This window comes from Solanum pennellii, chromosome 1 (genome assembly GCF_001406875.1).
Source record: "Solanum pennellii chromosome 1, SPENNV200".
NCBI lineage: Eukaryota > Viridiplantae > Streptophyta > Magnoliopsida > Solanales > Solanaceae > Solanum > Solanum pennellii.
The window spans coordinates 68,963,121-68,988,479 of record NC_028637.1 but is presented as its reverse complement, the minus strand read 5'-3'; the positions used below and the strand labels follow the sequence as shown (position 1 = coordinate 68,988,479).

At 32.7% G+C, this 25,359-nt stretch overlaps 1 long non-coding RNA gene across 7 annotated transcripts; it reads right to left on the bottom strand.

The window, feature by feature from the left end:
- Positions 1-25,359, bottom strand: LOC107014492. Of its 7 annotated transcripts, none has more exons than XR_003576787.1 (6): positions 25,101-25,359; positions 24,511-24,617; positions 18,565-18,673; positions 15,008-15,079; positions 3,280-4,386; positions 1-190 (listed from the first exon to the last, which is right to left on the bottom strand). It is a non-coding gene; the product is annotated as an uncharacterized LOC107014492 (long non-coding RNA). The 7 variants fall into 7 exon arrangements; XR_003576763.1 differs by lacking the exon at positions 18,565-18,673 and adding an exon at positions 4,523-4,706; XR_003576765.1 differs by lacking the exon at positions 18,565-18,673 and having other exon boundaries at positions 14,998-15,079.

The following is a 25,359-nucleotide window of genomic DNA, read 5'->3' as shown; positions in this document are numbered from 1 at the left end:
TCTCCAAAACAATCTATGACATAATGAGTACAATAGTGTTGGGTCAAAGCCCATAAAAATTCTAACATAGAAAAGAACATAAAAAACATCATAGTGGTGGTGTCCTCGGATGCTATGAGGACTCACAAATCTTCACTTCTTGAAAGCCTTGGAAACTTTACCCTTGAAAGCAACTCAATCTACTCAATACCTTACATTGGATTAGAATGTAGGAAAAATATGCGTTAGTAGGAAATGTACAAAGTATATAAACTATCATATTATAGCATAAAATATCTCAAAGGATTAGTTAATAATAGACATAATCGTAAGTGATAAAACATAAGCATAACATGAATAACATAAGAATAATAAAGCATCATAAATCAAATAAGAGTTCAGACTTAACTCATTGTCCTTCTTACACAAATGAACTACTTCACAAGTCACCTCCAAGTATACTTGTGCAAAACTAGGGTAGCATCCTACACAACTACCAAAGATTAGTACATCTATTTGGTCATTCTTGATCCTAATGCAATATCATTATTAAGACCTAGATTCATCATAACATATGAGCATTATTCCCCTAGTCAACCCCAAAGTACACTTGTGCAATGCATGTGAAGCATCCCATTCTACCTCATACACTAAGCATATCTTGAATTCACCCTATTCCCTTTCATTTTAGCTTAGGAGTCCCTACTTCATATTGACAAGGAACTATAGTCATATGTCAATTATGTCATGGATGAAACTATATTCACTATCCAAGCTATGCATACAGATCATAGGGGTCATGTCATAGGTAGCTTCAAGTCATACTTATGTAATGTATGTATAACATCTCATACTACCATCAACACTAAGTATTTATCTAGACTAACCTATCCAATCTAACTTATCTTGAAACCATGTCTATTAATCTCAAGTTACTATCATAATAGACCTACTACCATGGAAATCATCTCATCATACTAACCAAGATAACTAAGGAAGGATACAACCATCCTACCCACCATGCAACCAATCCTATAGATGCTCGCTATTCCATATGGGATCATGAACCCTCAACCCTAAGCTATCATGAGAAACTAATTCCAAGCTAATTAATTTTATGTGTTTTGCATGCAAGACAAGCTATCATTAAATGAACCTAGCATGCAAGTCAAGCTAACATTAAGAGAGTATAGGCCTTTCCCCTAAAGCTAACATTAAATTTTTTTGGCCAAACCAAGTCAAGCTATCATGATCAAGCATCCTAGCATCACAAGCCCAAGCTAAACATGTGAGAGTTTATCTTCACCATCCCAAGCAACGATGAAGTTCATCACCTAAAGGTATAATGAGTGATTCAACTCATGCTTCCATGAGATTCAACATCTCAAGCTACCATGAGTATTTAAACCCAAGCCTCCTTGAGATTGACTATCTGAAGCTATCCTTGAGATCTACCATCTCAAACTATCATTCCTTGGTCTTATTTAACCAATTCTATCGCCCAAGAAGTTAGCATACAATCCATCTTCAAGCTAATATAGCCCATTATGTCTTAATTAATTTTAGGTTATTAGGTCAACAAAGAGTCCATCTATGTGATAGAACTTGCTTCTCCTATTATGTGCATGTCTAAGTGTATAAGAAAACATCATCATAATCCCTTCATAATGACTTCACCCCCAAAGCCCTAGCATCAATTGTATACCTGCCCATAAACAATTGGTAACTTCAATTCATTATTATCTATATTTAATTACATGCTTACTTCAATCAATTAGATGATTAGAAGGTAAGTCTAGGCATACATGATCACATAGGTTCAATTAAAACTTTAAAAGTCAATATCAACCTAGATCAATTAGACCTAGTTCAATTCACATATAGGTGATTCAATTATGATCAAATAGCATACAATAACATTGAATTACGAAGATCAACTTAGAACATTCATCTAGCCTCTAATGGCCTAAAATTACCATGATCGCCTTCAACATCAATTACTACAATTCACCAATAAAACCTCATGAAAACATCAAATAATCATCATATGAACATAATTTAATGCTACCCACTAGATTAGGATCACAATTAAGCCTTGCCAACAACGCAATCACAACCCATGCTAGATTGGGGTATTTTGAATTCATAATTGTGGAAAACTAGGGGGAATCCATGAATGGAATAATACATGTATGAATAAGCTTCACATAACTTAGATTAGATTCTTGAACCCATCTTGAACCTTGGTGAATATGTCTTGAATCTACCTCCAATTTCTCTTCTTCTTCAATGGTGGTTTTGGCAGGAGTTTAGGAGAGAAAGGTTATAATTTGATAATAGTGTCTAAATGGATATTGTACTACTTTATACACTTCAAATGCCTAAAATAACCATCAATAATTAATCCCTAAAGTTCCATAAAGACCCCTGCACTTAATGGACAATTTAACCAATTCTAATTTGACTTATAAATGATGCGACCAAATCTTGGAGGTCACTACACGTCGCGCAGGCATTTTCAATTATTGTTTCTGGAAATTTTTGATACATAATGGTTCGGTATGTCCTTGCATCTCAGGGAAAAAATTCCCATCTCAGTGCAGGCTGCGCTACGTGCAGCTACCTCTAATTCTTTGCTGGCGCGGCAGCTTGCTTAGACCATGTTTGGGTCCTCCTTGGGGACCTTACATTTAGACCCTTTATATGTCAGTCTATGTATAGGAACAATCAATACTCAATTTCACCATCAAATTATACCCCAAAACTCCACTATTAAACACTAAGACACACTAGTTCCACCTCGACTAGTTTTCGGACGCCTTTGACGTTCTTGGATGTTTGACCTCAAACAAATCCAAACCTTAAAAATTGACTCTAAACAGTATTATTAGTCATTTTAAGACCTTATAAGATCATGAAAAACTCATGTTAGGCTCTATCTTGACCTAATTCAATTTTTGGGGTGTTACAATTTCCCATACTTGGGAAACATTTGTCCTCGAATGACACCTAATTACACATTTCATAAAAGACCAAATCTAGAATAGTATCCTATTATATATGAATTATATCTAAATGAACATATTCAAATAAAGGAAACAATTCAATTCTAAGATAATCATAACTACACATAATCATATAAAGACCTTATGAAAAGGGCTCCGTATCCCCCACTTGGGAATAAGTCACACATGTCTCCTTAACATCATATCATTTGTATTAAGAGAAGCAAAATCATAAAGCATGTCATAATCATAAAAAATTATAAAAAAATTTATAAATCATTAAAGAAACACATACTGGAGAGGGACAAAAGGATATCATTCTTGATCACCCTTAGATAGGAGAGCATATAACATATTCCTCTTTGGAGAACCATCTTCCACTTGATTAGTAACAACTTGCTTGCCTTATCTTACATTAGATTTTGCCTTAGGGCAACCTTTCATCATATGACCACTCTCACCACACCCATCGCAACCATATCTACCGGACAAGCACCTACCCTCGTGTTTCTTACCACACCTAGTGCAAGTAGGTCGGGAATACTCATTACTCTTCTCATACCTAGGATTAATAGAGGAGTCATGTCCGCAAGACTTTTGATAATTCTTAGAATGACCATGTCTATCGGGCCCTTAACATTATATCCTTACTCTCTTCATGTCCTTCTTAACCTTGGACTCTTCTATTTGTTGAGCAAACAACATTAGTCGGGAGATATCCATATCATCTACAAGCATTGCCATATGACACTCTTCCTCAACTAATCGTACACCCCCGTCCTGAACCAATTCATAAAGTCTCTAGGCTTTGCTACCAATCTTTGAGCATATTTAGAAAGCATTCTCCTTAACACTCAACTTTCCTTGTTTGAGGCTTATGAATTCCCCAACTTAGCCTCTCTCAATTCCCTAGGAAAGAACCTATCAAGAAAAGTCTACTTAAAATTCTCCCACTCTATAGGACCCGCCCTTACTGGCGTAGAATCCTTCCATTGGTCATACCAAAACTGAGCTACATCTTTCAATTGGTAAGCGGCTAACTCCCCTTTCTCCCTAGAAGTCAAACCCATAATAGCAAGAGTCGTATACACCTCATATATGAACCCATTTGGATCATCCTCCACCTTGGATCCACTAATTTCCGGAGGGGTCATCCTCAGGAACTGTCTAATTCTATAAGCACAGATTCCCCCTATAGGTTTAGCCACCACTTCCCTGTTGGCTTGGACCGTCAAGGCTTGAGCTAACAAATTTATAGAAATCTTTAATTCCTCTAGAGTAACATTCTCCACTAGAGAAGCATTAGGAACTTGGGGAGGAACTTGATTCCCTTGGGGAGGAACATCTTGATTCTCAATTCCATCTCTATCCCTTCTAGCATTAGCCCTAGTGGTAGCATAACCTGAAAAACAAATCATAGGTAATGTTAGAAGGAAGTCTTACTCAAGCCAAACACTATAGCATGACTTGAATAATGAAAAAGTGAATATTTCTTAAGAATCTTGTAGTCTCCCACTCATAGATGTTTCACGACTTACACCAATGAATAAGACTCTACTAGATGTGGTTTTGAGATATCCTAAGACCATTTCATAACCTTATGCTCTGATATTATGCTTGTCACGACCCAAAGTACACCCTAGAATTTAGGGCATCCTTCAAGTGGGAACACGATGTACTTGACCTCTCGGAGGTCTTGTACAAGACCTTAGAAATCATTCACTGCATAAATAAGAAAAGTAGGGCAGAATTAAAAGTTCTCTTTCAAAACATAATGCGGAATTATTTTATAAAACTTCTAACATATTTCTATAAAACCATATATGGCATCATGACTACAATAGTCTTGGGTCACAACCCATAAAAATTGAACATAAAAGACATCATCGTGATGGTGTCCTCGGATGCTATGAGGAATCACCACTCTTCACTTTTTGAAAGCCTTGGAAAATCTACCCTTGAAAGCAACTCATTCTCCTCAAGACCCTACATTGGATTAGAATGTAGGCAAAATATATGGAAACAGTCATATTATAGCATAAGATATCCAATATTAGACATAATCATAAGACATAAAGCATAAGCATAACATGAATAACATAAGCATAATGAAGCATCATAAATGGTATAAGATTTCATACTTAACTCATTGTCCTTCATACTAAAATGTACTACTTGACTACCCACCTCCAAGTATACTTTTGCAAATCTAAGGTAGCATCCCATACTACTACAAAATCATAGTACATGTCTTTTGCAATTCTTGATCATAATCCACTATCATAATTAGAACCTAGATTCTTCATAACATATGAGCACTATACCCCTACACCACCTCAAAACAAACTTGTGTGATACATGTTAAGCATACCATTGTACCTCACACACCAAGCATATATTGAAGTCACCCTATTCCCTTTAATTTTATCTTAGGAGTCTCTAGTAAACCTACTTCATATTGACAAGGAACTATCATCTTAAGTCAATCCTGTCATGAAATGCAACTATCGTCACTATCCAAGCTAAGCATACATACCATAGGGGTCATGTCATAGGTAGCTACAAGTATGTCATCATACTTACAAAGTTAACTAAAGAAGGATACAATCATTCTAATCACCATGCAACCAATCATATAGATACAAGCTATTCCATAGTGGAGCATGAATCCTCAACCCTAAACTATCATCAGAAGCTAATCCCGTTAATTCAGGTAATGCACCTTGCATGCAAGACAAGCTATCATGAAATGCGCCTAGCATGCAACTCAATCTAACATTAGGTGAGTATAGTCCTTTTCTCTAAAGATACTATTAAATTGTTTTAGCAAAACCAAGTAAAGGTATCATGATCAAGCATCCTAGCAGAATAAGACCAAGCTACACATGAGAGGGTTTACTTCGGGCCCGTTTGGATGTGCTTAATAAAAGCAGCTTTAAAAAAGTACTTTTGAAAGTGCTGAAACTTATTTTTAAAATAAGCAGTTATGCGTTTGGATAGAAGTGCTGAAGTTAAAACAAAANAATAAGTGCTGATAAACAGCTTTTTAAATCAAAATGTCTGAAATACCCTTAAAAGCTGTTAACATAATAAAAGTTAATTAATTTATATTTTACAGCCATAAATAATTATATTTTGCTATCATTCACATATTTCTTTCTCATCACAAATTATTTATAAGAGGAATATAAACTTATTATAGATTTTAAAGATATATAATTTGAATAGATTAATGAACGATTTAAGATTTTATTTTAGTTTCATCCATAGGTAATAATAATTGTCTATCATTCACATATTTCTTTATTATCACAAATTATTTATAAGAGGAATATAAATTTTTATTTATGTTATATGTGCAACTTATTTTACATTTTAATAATATATAATTTGAATAGATCACTTGAAAGATTTAAGATTTATTTTATTTTCATTCATTAGTAATAGTAATTGTCTATCATCCACACGTGAAAAGGGAAAAATAGAAGAAAGAGATGTTAGGGTTATGTGGGTAATTTGGAGATTGTATAAAAATATTAAGGGCAAAAAGGTAAAAATGTGGTCAACTTAAAACAGCTTATAAGCTGGGGAAAAAAAACACCCCTACCCTAGCTTTTAACTTTTGGCTTAAAATAAGTTTTTTTTAACTTAAAATAAGTTATTTTGAGTATTGCCAAACAGCTAAATAAGTCAAAAACCAGCTTTTAAGTCAGTTTGACCAGCTTTTAAGCTGAGCCAAACATGCTCTTCCTCTATCCCAATCTACCATGAAGATCATCACCTCAAGATACCACGAGATTCAACACTCAAGCTACCATGAGTATGTCAACCCAATCCTCCTTGAGATTTACTATCTCAAGCTACATTTGAGATCTACCATCTGTAGCTGTCATGCCTTGGTCTTGTTTAACCAAGTCTATCACCCAAGAAGTGATCATACAATCCATCCTTAATCTAATCTAGTCCGTCATGTCTTGATTAATTTTTGGTTATTAGGTCCACCTAGAGTACATCTATGTGAGAGAACTTGCTTCTGCTATCATGTTCATGTCTAAGTGTAGAAAAAACATCGTCATATTCCCTTCATAATGACTTCACCCCCAAAGCCCTAACATCAATGGCATACCAACCCATAAACGATTTCTAGCTTCAATTCATCATGATCTATGTTCAATTACATTCTTACTTCATTGAATTAAATGATTAGAAGGTAAGTCTAGCCAAACATGATTACATATGTTCAATTCAAAATTTACAAGTCAATACCGGCCTAGATCAATTAGGCCTAGTTCAATTCATATCAAGGTGATTCAATCATGATCAAGGAGTATACAATACAATTGAATTAACAAGATCAACTTAGAACCTTCATTTAACTTCTAATGACCTAAAATCACCATGACCACCTTCAACATCAATTACTACAATTCACCATGAAAACCTTATTAAAACATCACATAATCATAATTTAAATATTAATTAACGCTACCCAATAGATTGGGATCACAATCAAGCCTTACCCACAATGAAATCACAACCCATCCTAGATTGGGTATTTTGGATTTACTATTTTGGAAAACTAGGGGGGACTCCATGAATAGAAGAATACATTTATGAATAAACTTCACATACCTTATATTATATCCTTAAACCCATCTTGAAAACTTGGTAAATTCGTCCTAAAGCTGCCTCCAATTTCTCTTCTTCTTCAATGGTGGATTAGGGAGAATTTTGTGAGAGAAAGGTTTTGATTTGGAGTTTAATGTATAAATGGCTATTTTAATGATTTTATATACTTCAAATACAAAAAATAACCACAAATAATTAATCCCTAAAGTTCCCAAAAGACCCATGAACTTAATGGACATTTTAACCAATTCTAATTTGAATAAAAAAATGACGAGGCCAAATCTTTGAGGTCACTACGCGTCGCAGAGGCATTTTCAATTCTTGGTTCTTAAAAATTTTGAGACAGAATGATTCGTGATATACTCGCATCTCAGGTAAAATTTTCCCATATCAATGCAGGCTACGCGACGCGCAGCTACTGCCAATTCTTTGCTGGCGCGGCAGCTTGCTTGGACCATGTTTGGGTCCTCCTTGGGGACCCTTAGGCTGGTCCTAGGGGCGTCGTTCTCAGACGTTTCAATCCTTTACACGTCATACTAAATTTTACCCTCAAAACATACCCCAAAACTCACTACAAAATACTATGACACACTAGTTCAACCTCGACTAGTTTTCGAACGTCTTAGACGTTTGACCTCATAACACTCCCAAATATTACACACTTCATCTTAAGACTATTATTAGTCATTTTAAGACCTTATAAGATCATTACACACTCATGTTAGGCTCTATATTTCCCTAATTCAATTTTGGGTGTGTTACATGTCCTTATTGAATGATGTAGCATCTTGTGTTGGTAGAATTAGTTGTCCGTAATAGGTACTTGAAGGTTATTTACTATTTTATATGACAAATGTTGTGTCTATATTGATAGACTTATTTCCTTCTTATTGATACATGAAAATTCTGTGAAGGTGATCTCTTAACTTGGTAGACATTGGCACCCTTGTCATGTATGTGAATGTACGCATAATTCAATAAATGTCTAGAATCAGTAGACTTATAGTGGTTACCTTATATGAAAGACTTGTATAAAACCTTGAATATGAAAAGAAAATTAAAAATCAACATCCCTAATAGACCTTGAGTGGCAGTCCTAGTTTACTCATTCATGGTAGGGGTACTATGAGTTTGTAAGACTAAGAAATGGTACCTTCTCGAATACCTTCACGTGTATGAATTTACTCTATGAGATAAAAAGAAAAAAACCGAGTGGTATGCTTATGGTAGTAGCTCTACTAAAGTATGAAACTAGAGTATAATGAAACCCTTGATATCCCTTAACCATGTGCAAACATGGGATGAGTCTTAGTTCTACCTTTGTCAAGTAGAACACCTTCCACGGTGTGGGTTTTAGGCCACAATATTACATACCTAGATAGTATGGTCTATTAATTTTAATGCCTATTCTCATCATATATGATGTACACTCTAGTATTGGATGGGCTCTACAACATGTATGTAGTGGAATGACACTATCTATACATGGCAGGAGTAGCCCTTGAATATGCTAGAATAAATTCCCTAGGTCTTCCAAGACCATTATGTTAAGTCCCCTAATTGTTTTGTTGTATCTTAAATGGATTTGACCAATAATGTTGATTTAGTTAAAGCATGTTGAATAGAGAGGTTCTTTTCTATGGTAGCTTTGAGGATTTCTTAGGTGTGCTTGAAGAGGGTGTATGGGTGGCCTTGTCATGTCTTACTCAACTGACTCTTAGATTAACCTTTGATAGGGACTATAAATGATGAGAAGGCTTATTATATGAATATGTAGTTAAGTGTTATGTGATGAAAAGGAATATCCTTACTTTGGGTAGTCTTGAGGATCACCTAGGTGTTTATGAAGAGGATGTATGGGCGGCCACTTGATATCATATGTAGGTGGGTCTTAGGATAAACTTTGGTAGGTTGTGGGTTATTTGAATGTGTCTTATATTGGATTGTTTACTTGTATATTTATTTCGCTTAAACTCTTATTGTGAAGGTTTTATCTAAATGTCATGAAAGCACGTTTTCATACTAAAAATGTCCCTTTTTCATGGTTTTTGCATGGGTTCCATTCTTAGTGCATTAAATGTTTTAACTCCTTTTCCCTTTTTGACTAAACTTTAGGAATTGGAGTTCTTTATATGCCATGGATGATGAATAGGTTTCGAAGTGTTGAAAATAATGCTTTGGTGAGTCCACATAGATTCGGGGACAAGACCCAAATGTTCATTTTTAGTGCTTATTTCAAGTGTTGTATGGGCTTAGTCCAAATGTTGTATTATAACGTATAGATGGTTTATTGAGACATTGTAAAGATATAATATTTTTAAAAGTATTCCGCTTGTTTATTAATGAATGTATTCTTCATCGTGAACAAAGTTTTGAATTCATACTTATTTTGAGTATCGTATACAATGATTGATACGTGTGGCATGAATGAGACCTTCGACGGGTCGATTACACCTTGTAACTACTAGGAGGTGCCCCTCGATTGTTACAGATCGTAACATTGTTCAATTGGCGTTAATCTATGTATATCCTAAGGCAACCATATTTCTTTCTCACAAATAAGACCAGAGCGCCCCAACGTGATATACATGGTCGAAGAAATCCTTATCTAACAGATCTTTCAATTTTTCTTTTAACCCTTCAAACTCTGTTGCTTCCATCCTATATGGAAAGATAGATCCAGGACGAGTATCTAGACGAACTTCTATGTTGAAGTCTATCTCTCTCTCACGCGGGAATCCCAGAAGATTATCTGGAAAGATTTCTGGGAACTCTTTCACTACTGGAATTGACTGAATAGGAGGTATCTCAACACTAGAGTCATAGACTAAGGGATATACACACCCCTTACAAAATAATTTTCTCGCCTTAATGTACGACATAAATAGACTTTTCCGCACTACTAAATTGTTTTCCACACTAAGGCTGGCTCATTTGGAAACTTAAAAATGACTACTCGAGTTCTAGATTCAACTGAGTCATAGCATGCATCAAGCCACTCAATACCTAGAATGACAACAAAATCTACCATGTCTAACTCAACTAAATTAGTCATGGTACTTCTGTGATTGGCGAAAATGGGAAAATCACGATAGACTCTCTCTATTAGAATAGACTGACCAAGAGGTGTAAAAACACTGGATATTTCGCCAAGATGCTCAAGTATAACATCAAATCTCATAGCAACATATAGATTTACGAAAGATAAAATCATTCCTGGGTCTAGCAAAGAATGAACAGTAAAGTCAAAGACTTCACCAGTGACAACATCTAGTTAACCCTCTTGCTCTTGACGAGTGTTGATAGCCTATAAGCGATTTTTTCTTCCCCCGCTATTGGAAGTAGCCCCTCTAGGTGCAGCTCTTTTCGGTGGAGCAACTGGAGAAGATTGGACCTTTTCTCCTTGATTTCCATACCTTTCTAGTTCTCAAGACACTCCCTCAGAAAACGACTATTTTGACCACACTTAAAACAACTAGTAAAGCCCTCACAAGAAATACGAAGTGGTTTCTGCCATTCTTACCACATGCATGAGGTCTACTATCCCTTTGTGACATACAGACATTAGAAGAGGCTGGATTAGCTCTGAACTTCTGACTATTGTACTCACTTTTGTTCTTAGGTATAGGTGCACTCATAGATGATGGAGTAGGTCCCTTTTGCTTCTAAATAAAGGGAGGACCTGTTGGCATTATTCTTTTGTTGCATGAACTTGTTTCCTAGACTTGTTGTACATAGATCATAAACAAGTCTAGGTGCCTATCCCCAATTAGCATTGCTTTTTTTCCTTCCTTTATTGACTAACGAGACAACCCAGCCAAAAATAAACTCATTATGCTCCTCATGTCAACAACCATCTCCAGATCGTAGCAGGAAATTTGTGCAAACTTCAGACCGTACTCATGATCACTCATAAACGCAGGATTAAGGGTTAGAAACTCTCTTATCTTTTGCTCTCGCAACTCACAACGAATGAAACGTCCCATGAGAAAATTCTCAAACACAACCCAACTTACAATTGGTACATCCTCAGCCCTATACTTTTTCCATTGGGAAAATAAGACTCTTGCGATACCCTTTATTTGGTATGCATCTAGTTCCACCCTCTCAGCATCAACAACATGCAATATGTTAAAAGCTTTTTGAAGGACTTCAGCAAAGTTCTCGGGGTCCTCTGTGACACTTCAACCTGTGAATCTTGGTTAATTCATCTATAAAAACATACGGATCTCTGAAGTATTATCCACTTCCTTTCAATTACCTCTATGTCTAACTTGATGAGTCGCAGCTCGACTTAATATCTAGATAGTCTCACTGAATTTAGCATGGATAATTTTTCCTTGTTGTTGCACTTCAATTGCATTTTGCAACTCTTGTTTCTGAACATATCTCTTAGTTAGACGACCTTTGACTACTCTTCGTGGAGGCATAAGTCTCTGGAAACACGTACATACACGAATTAGAGAGAAAAGGAATACGAAAGAAGTGAGAAATTCATAAATGTTATAGCCTTTTAATCATAGATGCAACGCACTTTAAACCAATGAAAAAGACACTACAGAAACAACTTCATATACTCCGTAGGACTCTTGAACTTTCTGCTCTAATATTAAGTTTTTCACTCCCCAAGCCTACACCCTGGACATGATCAACACCTAATGACTATTGTTGATCTTGAGTGAACCTTTCGCTTGGCTTACTTACTAAGAGGAAGACTTAAACACAAGATATAACTCAAGAAATAACTTAAAAGTAATACTTAGCCAAAGTGGAAATTCAAGTATCAATCATTCACAAGTGAATTGAAAAGACTAAAGAAACTAACACTATCTGTCTATGAAGACTCTAAATTAAAGAGGGATGTTGAGATATGACCACCAATCATCCTAACAAGTGAAAACTTAAACAAATCACTTAAATGATAAATATGTCCTCCAAAATGAAGGGAGGCTCACAAAGTGACTCTGAGTCACTCACTGGATCAATGCTACGTCGAAGGTTGATCCTAGCTACTTATATCTGCATCATGATACGATGTAGGACAATTGGCATTTGTAAATGTATGATTATACGTGTTGGATTAATAACACAACATTGTCTTGAAAGATAATATGAAAGAAACACTTAACTTATGAATACTTAGCAGAACTCAATTAATTATAAAGCAGTTTAAAAACAAGTGCATAATAAAGATAAGTTGCTTAAAACCATGATGTATGCTCTTTATGTATACAAAGATACAAAATAACTATGATATGTATGTAAAAGTACAAATAAACTAACGTCAACTCATAATTATAATCAAAGACATATCATGCTTCCCCTCAAAGTCTGCTCGTGCAATTTATGAATGAAGTCTCATACCCCCATCCATACTAGGAAGGACCTCTTGAGGAACCATGCAACTATTGTTGTGGAAGTTTCTCTAATAGACAACCATCACTTAGTAGTTCTAGTCATGCTACAACGTTACTCAGCCCACGTTGCTCAGCTATCGTAACCTTGCCAGAGTATAGGACCTAAATGTCTAATGGATCCACTAGTCTAATTTGAAAAGGATTCATCTAAAAGTATGACCCTTTTTGTATTGAGGATGGTTACATAGTTTTCATGGAGACTTTAGTTAATATTAATATCCCATCCCCATATCAGTTTTCAATACTACTACCAAAAATATACTTATCTTATATGTTTAAACGCAACTTTTCCTGTGATTCGACATTTTTGCTCAAAAATTTAGCTAAAAGGATATCTTGAAAATCTCATTTTCTTGCTTGCTTCATTTTCTAAAGCTATAATTCTTTTCTGAAACTAACCTGGAGGCTCTTTGGAAAATATAGTTTTTAGTTTCCTTACTTCTTTAAATGTAAAAACATTTTAAATCTGTTTCCTTACTTTTTTAAATGTGAAAACATTTTAAATCTCTTTGGGAATACTTGGTCCCCATATACTTTTGAATAATGAACTGCAACTTTACTCTTTACTCTTTACTTAGCTTATAACTTGAGTATTGAATCATTTGTTAGGGAATACTTAGTTCCTTTATATTTCTTTCAAGGAAGAACATCAACTCTTTACTCTATACTCAACTTGAAACTTGATCCTTAAAACGAACCTACAACGTTTAATAAAGACACTCGAAACATTAAGAAACTTTGGTTTTTTGACTTACTTATTATCTTCTATACTTAACTCTTAACTTCTTTGATTTTGATCTTAAATTTCCTTGAATTGGATTATGGATTCAAGGTTCATGATCTCATTTTTATGGATTATTTTATGATTTTTAGACGTACCTTAAAATGGTGAATACATCACTTAGGAACTAGTACAAAAAATGGTGGGGAACGAATGGGGTGCACATGCGCCCTTGGCGCTATGAGAGGTGTGCGCATCGGTCCCCAAACTTTTGAGAACATTTTGGGGAACTCAAGATGGAGCAGCACCCCAAGGCCTTACGACTAGAGTTGTCCTGTGGAGGCGTGGAACCCCAAGGCCCTACAGACAGGCTTTCTCAACTTTTCTCCTCCATTTTTAATCTCTAACCCTCTAAACTTTCATGTTTCTTTACCTAAACACATAGTATCATTTACACTAATTAACCAATAGATTTAACTCAAAATAAACCCGGAAACATGAATCAGATCAACACAAGGCATCCAACAACTCAACCAACAAGAATTCAACAATGCTATTCAAGAACTTCAGTTTTTATCATTCAACCTTACTCAAACCGCTGAATTGAAATTAGTTGGTGTGTGGATGAACTGACCCAACACAAGATGATCTCACATTCCTTTTTAGAGATCACCCCCGATAAATTCTACAACCCGAACTTCGATGATTTGGAACGTTCTTGCTTCCTCTTCTCCTTTCTCCTCTTTTCTCCTCTTTCGTTCTCTACTCTCAAAAACCTAACTTATTTTTTAAAAGTGTAAAATGAATAAGATCAGTTTATACCCAAATTTATTACCAAAAAAAAAAACCTAATTAGGTTGGATAATAAAAGGACCAAAATACCCTCTAAAATCCCGGATTGGACATTTCATTGATCTGACTGCCCAACTGCTAAAGGACATATCTCACTTATATGATATAAAAATTGCGCAAAATCGGAGACATTGGAAAGATATTACCAAGGGCTTTCCAATCATAGTAAGAACTACCTCTAAATAATCCTGAACTAGGGTTTATGGCGGTTGAAGTTGACCAAAAATTAAATTTTTCTTAACTTAAGAAAATTTCCAAATTTTAATTCTTTACAAAACTGACCATTTAAACTTCTAAGCTTCTTCCTAGCTATTTCAATTTGTAAGATGTTGCATATTTAATATTAATGAAGCACTATTCAAGCTCATATAAGATAAACAGGAAAACAAACAACCTTAGTATACCTTGAATCAAGCCTTCGAAGTTTTATTGAACTTGAGCCATCCCTCTTTTATGAATGTTGGCTTGTTCCTAGCCTAAAACAATTTAACAAAACACAATATACCGCCAATGAATAATGACCTATAAATACTCAGATTATAATCAAATCCTAACTCAATTTGATTTCTATGATCCTCTTTACAAAAACATGTGTTTTCCACCATAAATTCAAGTCAAACTCTCTCTAAGTTCACCCAACAATATTAAGGCAAAAGAATCACAAAAATAAGCCAGGGAAATGAATTAGTAATATTTACCGAAGTATTTAGTAGAAAGTGAAGAAAATCACTCTAGGTTTCTCTTACTCTTCCAATAATGAGCTTCATCGAATAATGAGTTCTTTCGGAGAGTTTCAATATAAATTGTTATTTAACCGCGCTATAGCGGCCTAATTGATTATAGTGTCTCTGTCATTGAATAAACACCCACAATGGGAGGAGTTAATTCCAGTGCAATAGCGACGTGACACCCGTTATATCTTATTGCATCAAACAAAAACTTGAAATTCTCAAAAAGTGTTTGTGATGAGTCAAAGATTATACTGATATTATGTTTCTAGTTCACCAATTTATGTCCTCACTGATTTTCTAGGTCCATATCTCATTCTAATTTTTTTGAATTTGATCTATGAGAGTTTAAGTACAAAATGAGGACAAAAGAAAGCAAAAGAATTCCAATTCACATAATATCTGAAGTGCAAATTTAAAATATTTTTTAATATATCAAAACACATAATATGAATGTCGAAGCCATGATTGTAAAACATTCCATGACTTCATATTTCTTTCCTCTTTCTTAAAAAATTACAGTTCCCACATTTTAACAGTTGCCTATAGATCAAGACTTTGTTGTTCAATGAGAATACTATTTTATAAAAGTTGTATAGAAACTCGACATATATGTATTCCTTCCATAAGATGTGACTATATTAGATCCTTCTGGATTTTTCGTGTATAACTATAAAATATTAGTAATTTTTTATGTATATAAATCATAATTACACATAAATACTATATGTCTTATTTAGCTGATTCAATATTCATTGGTCGCTGCTAATACTAATGTATGTAAAGATGAGATAGTTTATTTGGTACATAATAGCAATGCAATAAGAATATGAAGCTAATGATTAAATAAGAAAAATAACAACACGTGATAGGAAGGGGAAATTTTCTTCTTCCGGGAAAAAGCATTTTATTACTATGAATTATTGCCATTCCATCGAGCATGAAAAACATCAAAAATACATCTTCGTGAATACAATTCCAACAAGGTGATGATCGATAGAGTTCCAACGTGTTGTTATAAAACTCATTCCTAAATTATGTCAAGAAAGATTGTTTGCACAATAATATATTGGATATTTTTATGGCTAATTGAAATTTTTGGATTGGACGTATTCGTAATTATGATTTGTGTGTCTTGATTCAACTAATTTGCAACTTATTTATATTACTACTACTCTTTTTTATTCATCTCGTTGAAATTACTGCATTACTTTTAATAGGTATAATATTGTTAAATCATTACGCTTAAATGATGCAACAAATTGAGATAAATAAGCTACAATCTAGTGTTGACATGTTTCTTTTTAAGACCTAACGTAGTCAATGCTTTGCCTAAACATGCAAACTAAACATGGTGCAGATGATGTTGGGTTCAACACTGTGTACTTCTTGACTTATAGTGAAGAGGGTTTTGCTTTGTATATATAGTTTATGAGGTACCCGGGTTCAAAAGAGTGTGCTAAGGCTGGAAATTTTGGTAATTGAACCACCTTAGTCTTAGTATCACCTTCTAACTTGCTTATGACAGTTCTGAAAAATGTTAACCCAAAACATAATCAAACTATAAAGTTATTAAGAAATGAACAACTTTTTGAACCTTCTTAAAACAGTTAGTTACACAAAGAATAAAAAGGTTACATCACTGAATATTGCAGCCCTAACACAATCGTTTGAACACATGTACCTCATTAACTCCTTACACAACGAAAAATCTTCTCACTCTAACGCAAGAAGCAAACAATGATGAACTCAACATCATTTATGCAGTGCTTAATTAGCATCTATTGTCTCTATCTGGCAGATTAATTGACTACGTTAGCCCTTAAAAGTGAAATATATCAGTACTTGAGTGTAGCTTATTTATTTTAAATTTATGATAACATTTAACTGTTAGAATTTAAGCTTATTAAAACCATAAAAATTAATACAATATGCAACTGAATGAAGGAAAATCAGTAACAATTAAATATATTAGTTTTAGATTAGTTGAACCAAGACCCAAAAAGCATAATTAAGAAGAAAACTAATCCTTAAACTTTAATTAGCCTTAGAAAGATTGAACATATGTTTTTGCAAAAAGCCTTTCTTGACATACTATCGGAATATTTGAATAACAAGATACCATCCCATAGAGCATCACCTAACAGGAATTATTGTATATCCCTAATATTTTGAAATAACTTGCAACGTTTTGAAACTTAAAAAGCAACTTATTTATTTAAATAATTTAAAATTTTAGAGTCACCATCTATTTTAGAAAAAATATGAAACATTTTAATTAATTATTAATTAAATGTTAATATGCAAAATCAATCAGATTTAATGTAAGAGTTCAAATGATCACGAAGAATAGGAATTACCACCCTTAAGAATCCACAATTGTGGGTCCCGAATGAACGTATTTTTTAATTGAGGAGGTGATGTAAATTATTTCACAATTATACTGACATTAAATGTGTATATATAAATAATATAGAAAAACTTAAACGTGACATATTGTAAAATATTTACGGATCGTCAATAATATAGATAATGATAGATAAAACGTTTAAAAAGTATTCAAACATTTCTTTCAAATAACTTCGGTGGAAAACTAGATACTTGTAATAAACACTTAAGCAAGGTATTACAACTGCAATTATATGAATCAAAATATATAATAACAATAATAATAAATAAGCTCATTTTTTGTATGTCTGAGTGAGGCCTTAAAATTGAAAAAAATTAATAAAAATCATCATCCGCCTTTGACAAAAAATTCATTATGTTTTATATTAAAAGAATCAAATGAATCATTATTATCTATAATAAGCTACAGATAATTCTTTTTAGTCATATTACAAACAAAGTGTAACAATTTAAAATAATGGTCAAGAATGATGATTGTCTAATGAGCGATGGATCAAAGTTTCACAAACATATAACAAGTTCCAACAACAAAAACTTCCTCAACAATGTGACTGGTAGTAAATACTTAATGTTGAAAACATCTAAAACAATGAAAAATAAGCAATATAAATTAGCAATTAAATAACAAACATTCACTATATAGAAAAATGATAGAAAATAAAAAAGTAACAGAATCAAATTATTGAAAAAGCAAAACTATAAAAAAAATAAAGAAAATGCAGATATACTATAAAAAATATATACCTTGGTAAATAAAAACACTTACCATACAAGACATGAAATACCAACAAAATATAAAAGGTGAAAGAATCATAGATACTAACAAAATTGCGCCGGAGAAAAAGTCTATAGGTAAAGTTGATTTTTCATGTAATCGCCGAATCTTTGGCTCTCTTTAAAAATCTCAATCGTGTACATCACCGGAATTTTTACCTAGAACAAAAAAAACTTTAGTTGGGAGATAGGGGTAGAGGATGTTATTGGGGTCTCTTGAGTTGTGGTGGTTTAATTATATCATTAGTGGTTTTGCCGAGAAAGTTCATCAGAACAATTTTCTTTGGCGTTTTAACATGACATTTGTATTAATCGATAGATCTTGAAGAGATTTACGTACCTATATTAGATCCTTATGAATTTTGTGGTGTATACCAATACAAAATGAATAATTTTTTATGTATATAAATTATAATTTCACATAAACACTCTTTGTCTCATTTTACTAATTAAAAATTAATCATCGATGCAAACTCTAATGTAAGTATACATAATAACAGTGCAATAAGAGTATAAGCTAATGACTAAACAAGAAATAACAACACGTGATAGGAAGGGGAATTATTCTTCTTCCTAGAAGAAAGCATTTTATTACTATGAATTTTTGCAATTCCATCGAGCATGAAAAGCTTCCAAAATACATCTTCTTGAATAGAATCCCAACAAGGTCATGATCGGTGGAATTGCATTGTGTTGTTATAAAACTCATTTCTAAATTTTGTCAAGCAAGGTTGTTAGCAAAATCATATATTGGATATTTTTATTGCTAATTGAAGTTTTAGGATTAGCCGTATTCTTAAATAATAACAAATCCACATATTCCTCAATATTATAGAAGATTCAGAGAAATGATAATTTCTCTAAGTAAAAAGACTAAGTGAATGAAGTAAATTATGTGGTCATTTCTCAAGCGAATCTTTTGAAAAATATGTGAACATGAAAAAATGAGTGTTAGATTTTCGTAATGATGAGTACATTTGTGCTAAATAAAACGATTTTGTGTTTCTACACTCAAATGGAGAAGAAGAATATTTATTGAAATTGGTGATTCATTAACTACTTAAGTTTTAAGAATAAAAAATCTTCTATTAAACTCACATATAAGAATATTAACATTATTTGACTTGATACATGAATATTAGAATTCGTGCAATTTGATTGTTGTGAAAAAAATTTTAATTTATAGAACTTTATAGATGTTGAATGTTATTCCTCTATTATAAAATATTTGGATGTGTAGGGATATGTTATTAATGTTGTGTTACATGATCCTAAAGAAAAGTATAAGAAAAATATGGTCTAAGGTTCTAATTGTATGTTAATAAATGTTGCATTTACATGTTGTGATAGTTAATTATTATTTGATTGGATGTCAATGTTAGAAGAGAAAAAAAATTGTTGAGGTTTTAAAAGAAGTGATCATATTATTCATGTTCTTATTGAAAATTATATTGCCTCTTGATGAATTATGTTGAAAAGTGTATTTGATAATACATGAGAGGTACTATAAGAAAATATTGAATAAGTGAATAGTTTGTTGTACAAAAGGGTACAATATATTATGAAAAAGGCAAAAGAAGTTGGTATGTATTGTGGGTGCCATAATAGAAAAACAATAAATTAGAATTAGTTATTGTGGAGTTGATTGGTGATGAGACTAAGTGGTTAAGACAACTCTTGGTGTGTATTCGAAGTGGAAAAAAATTATTTTTAATGTGACTAAATTGACTCATGTGTTTGAGATACAATTTGAAGAAGCAGCTGTGGTGAGATGAATTATTTACGAAAATAAATTATGTGTAGTCGGAGTTGAATCTGGTCAATTCACATACTAATAAAACATCAAGGGGAGTAAAGACCTTTATCATTTGATAATATCAACAATGAGGGTAACCCAACATATGAGATTGGATATTCCATGTATTACGTTTATATGGATAATGACAAGTCATTGGTTAATCAAGTAAAAACTTTAAAGTTTTGTCCCTCCTATAATGTGTGAATATAGTGTGATAATCTGCAAAGCAAAGTGAGACAGAGTTATGGCTCTTAATCCAAGTCATATCCCTTATAGGTGGTGTATTGCTCTGCAGAATACACTTGATGATTGGACCTATATGAGTGTAAACTGGTTTCGCTTCTATGAAATTGTCACAGATTTCTAGAGCACTCATGAATATCAGGACACATGCATGGTCTCTTAGCCCAAAACCGCGATAACAACATAGATTTTGCGAGTATGATGTGATAGAAAACACGCTAGACTTAAAAAATAATTATTTCTTTATAGAAGTTCTAGACTTCACCAAATTATTCTGTAAGTATACTTTTGTTTTATCAAAGTCTTGTTTATAGTCTACGAACAGCAGATCGATGTATTAGTCTCATATGTGGAAACCAGCAAAACTTATTTTTCATTCTATTCCATATTATATTCATGAGACATGTAGGGGACTGTTGGAAAACAATATTAATATCTCCACAATACAATATTCTTACGAACTTTCAACTCAACAAATAACTGATGCAAAATTGAATTGCCTTAAAGACAAATTTGACAGTTAGCCAAACATTTCATTATTGACAAACATTTTGTGCACTTTTAATAGCATTGTTAGACTATTAAAATTCTTTTTTCAAATCTAATGTTACACTTTGACAATTGACTGACTTTCTTCATTGTCATTAACTTCTAATTATACGCCATTTATTGTCTTGTCTTCTTTGACCTTTGGAGGAACAATAGAGTTGAAATATATATTCCTATTTGTGTTGTTGTTGAGAGGAGGGAAAGAAAAACATAGAGCGAATCAACAAATCTCATCTCTTTTTTTCTATATTCTTGTGATGGGTTTTATATTAAAGAAAATGTGTTAGTTTTTGACTCCTAGTTGTATATTAAAAGAGCTTGTTTAATCCTGGAAATACACCCATACCGGGTGAGATATCCTTAAGAACAGTGTATTTAGACACACATCAATCAATGAACATTTCCAACAAGAGTTCGTGGTGAAGTACAAGCCAAGGTGAGTTTGATACAAGTGTTTGTGATGAAGGTATTTTCATTAAGAATTTACAACAATATAACTTTTCATGATGAAGATATTTTCTTTATGAATTTACAACAATCGTTTGGATATTTTATCCGGTATGAATGTATCCCCCAGGATTCAACAAGTTCTTCTAATATAAAACTATGAGCAGAAACTAACAAAGATTCTTTAAAATATAACCTAGCACAAGAATATAGAAAGAAAAAGATGAAATTTGTTGATTTGCTCTCTGTTTTTTCCCTCCTCTCAACAACTACACAATAGGAATATATATACCATCTCTATTGGTCCTCCAAAGGTCAAAGAAGACAAGACAATAAATGGCTATAATTAGGAGTTAATGACAACGAAGAAAGTGAATCAATTTTCAAAGTGTAACGTTAGATTAAAAAAGGAATATTAATAGCCTATCAATGCTATTAAAAGTGGACAAAATATTTGGTCAAAATGAAACGTTTGGCAACTGTCCAATTTGTCTTAAATGCAATTCAATTTTGCATCAGTTATTTGTTGATTTTTGAGATACTAATATTTTGTTTCCAACGGATTTGTGGATCTTGATTCAAATAATTTTTAACTAATTTATATTACTATTACTCTTTTTAAGTCATGAAGCTGAAATCACCGTATTACTTCTAATAGTTGTAATATTTTTAAATAGTGACACTTAAATGATGCCACAAATTTAGATAAATAAGTTACACTCAACTACTGACATGTTTCTTTTTAAGACCTAAATTAGTCAATATTTTGCCTAGACATGCTAACTAAACATTATTCAAATGACGTTGATTTCAATATTGTTTACTTCTTTGCTTATAGTGAAGAGGTTTTTGCTCCGTATACATTATTTATGAGATACGAGGGATCAATGATTTTGCTAGGCTGGAAAATTCAGAAATGGAACCACATTATTCTTGGTGTCATCTTCTAACTTGCTTATAACGCTTCCGAAAAGTTTTTGTCCAAAACATTAAAATCACAGCATAATTCTATTATGGACAAACTACGTTTAGAACCTTGTTAAAGCAATTAGTTGCGCCAAGAACAAGAAGGTTCCATCACCAAATTTTGAAACCCTAGCACAATTTTTGAACATATTGACCTCATTAAGTCTTTATTATACACAGGAAAATCCACTCACTATAAGACAAGATGCAAATAATGATGAACTCAACATCATTTTTGTCGTGCTTAATTAGTTAGCATGCATTGTCTCTGGCAGCGCAATTGAACTACATTAGGTATTAAAAATGAAACATGTCAGCACTTGAGTGTAGCTTATTTATTTTAATTTTATCACAACATTTAAGTGTTAGAATTTAAGCTTAAGAAACCCATAAAAGGTAATGCAATACATGCAACTGAATAAAGGAAAAGCAATAAGAAATAAATATATTAGTTTTAGATCAGTTGAACAAAATCCAAAATGCTTAATTAAAAAGAAAACTAATCCCGAAACTTAAATTAGCCTTAGAAAGATTAAACATATGCTTGTTCAAAAATCATTCTTGACATACTATTGGAATTTTTGAATAACAAGATATCATCCCTTAGAGCATCACCTAGCAGGAATTATTTTTATAGCCCTAATATTTTAAAATAAGTAGCAATGTCGTGGAACTAAACAACACTAATTTATTTAAATAATTTAAAATTTTAGAGGCACCATCTATTTTAGGAACAATAGGAAACATGCTAAGTAATTAATTAATAAATAACTATCAATATATGAAATCAATTAGATTCTAGGTACGGGTTCATATGATCAGGAAGGAAAGGAGTTAGCAACCTTGAGAATCCACAATTATATTGTGTGTCCCGATTGAACTCAATTTTTTTATTTGAGCAGGAGATAAAAAATTAATTTCACGATTATACTAACATGTAAGATGTATACATAAATAACATAGTCAAATTTAAAAGTAAAATATAGTGAAGTATTTACCTATTGTCAATAATATAGATAAATATGGATAATTCATTCGAAGAATTCGTCGAAGTCGAAGGAGAAGAAGAAGAAGAAGAAGAAGTCTTAAAATATGGGGATAAAAAAACAATCGTCATCGTCCATTGGCAAATTATTCCTTCAATTTATGGTAAAAGAATCAAATGAATCATTATTAGCAGTAATAAGCTATCCAATATTCCTTTTTTTAATTGAGGAGGAGATAAAAATTGATTTAACAATTATACTAACATGAAAGATGTATACATAAATAACATAGTAAAATTTAAACGTAAAATATAGTGAAATATTTATCGATTGTCAATAATATAGATAATTATCGATAAATCATTAAAAATGTATTAAGAAGGAGAAGAAGAAGAAGAGGAAATAGAATAAGAAATAAAAGAAGAAATAAAACTCATTTTATATATATCTAAGTGAGGTCTTAAAATATGGGGGAAAGAAAGAAAATTGTCATCGTCCATTGGCAAAATATTCCTTCAATTTATGGTAAAAGAATCAAATGAATCATTATTACAAAAAATAAGTTATCTAATATTATTGTTGATCAAATGAGAAATACAGTGCCACAATTTCAAATAATTGTCAAAGAACGATAGTAATCTAATGAGTGACGGATCAAAGTTTCACAAATAAATAACAAGTTCCAGAAACAAAAAATTTCTCAACAATGTGTCTTGTAGTAGATGATTAATGTTGAAAACATATAACACTATGAAAAATAAGCAATATATAATAGCAATTAAGTAACAAACATTCACTACATAGAAAAATGATAGAAAATAACAAAGTAACATAATCAAATTAACACAAATTAGCAAAAAAATTGCAAAAGCAAAACCATAAAAATATAAAGAAAATATAGATATGCTGGAAAAAAATGTAACCATGGTAAATTAAATACACATCTAGCATATAAGACATAAAATACAAATAAAATACAAAGGGTGAAGCAAATCAGAAATACTAACAATATTGCGTTGGAGAAAAGTTTGTAGGTAAAGGTTATTTTCATGTAGTCGCTGAATCTTTGACTCTCCATCCAATTCTTTAGAGTGTACCTAACTGGGATTTTGACCTGTAACAAAAAAAATACTTTAGTTGGAGGATAGGGGAAGAAGATGTTAGTTGGGTCTCTAGAGTTGTGGTTGTTTGATCTCGTTAGTGGCTTTGCCGAGAAAGTTTATTAGAAAGTTTTTTTTTAGCGTTTTAACAAGAAATTTGTATCAACCGATAGATCTTGAAGAGATCTTACATACCTATGTATGTTGTGTGGGATAAATATGACTTAAACTTTTGAATTTTAAAAAGAAAGTGGCAGATCTATGGAGTTTGGTTAAGAGTAGATGGAAATTATTTGTGGGTTCATGCAGAGGATGGTGAAAGGAAGAGCAGTAAATTTTGGGGTCATTTTGAGGTAGACGGATGGATAACTGGTGGCAATGAGTGGGAATAGGTTCGCTATGAAACTTCTCATCAGAAATTCAGCATGAAATTTATATTAATAATCGATATTGAAGACACCTATATGCATATGTAAGTTGTATGATATGAAGATTACCTGAACCGTACGACTTTTAACAAAAATTCATTTCGGTGTTTGATTTTTCTCAGATCTATGAAGCTTGGCTAAGAATCAGATGAGTTGATAATTAGTTAATTCATCTAGAGTGTGAGAGGGTCAGTGGTGAAACTTTGGATCATTTATCAGATGATAGATGTAGTGTAGTGGTGGTGGGCAGCGGTCGTACCGCAACAGAAAGGATGGAGAAAATTATGAAAACCTGAAATTTATATACCTCTTTGATTTGGAGAGAAGA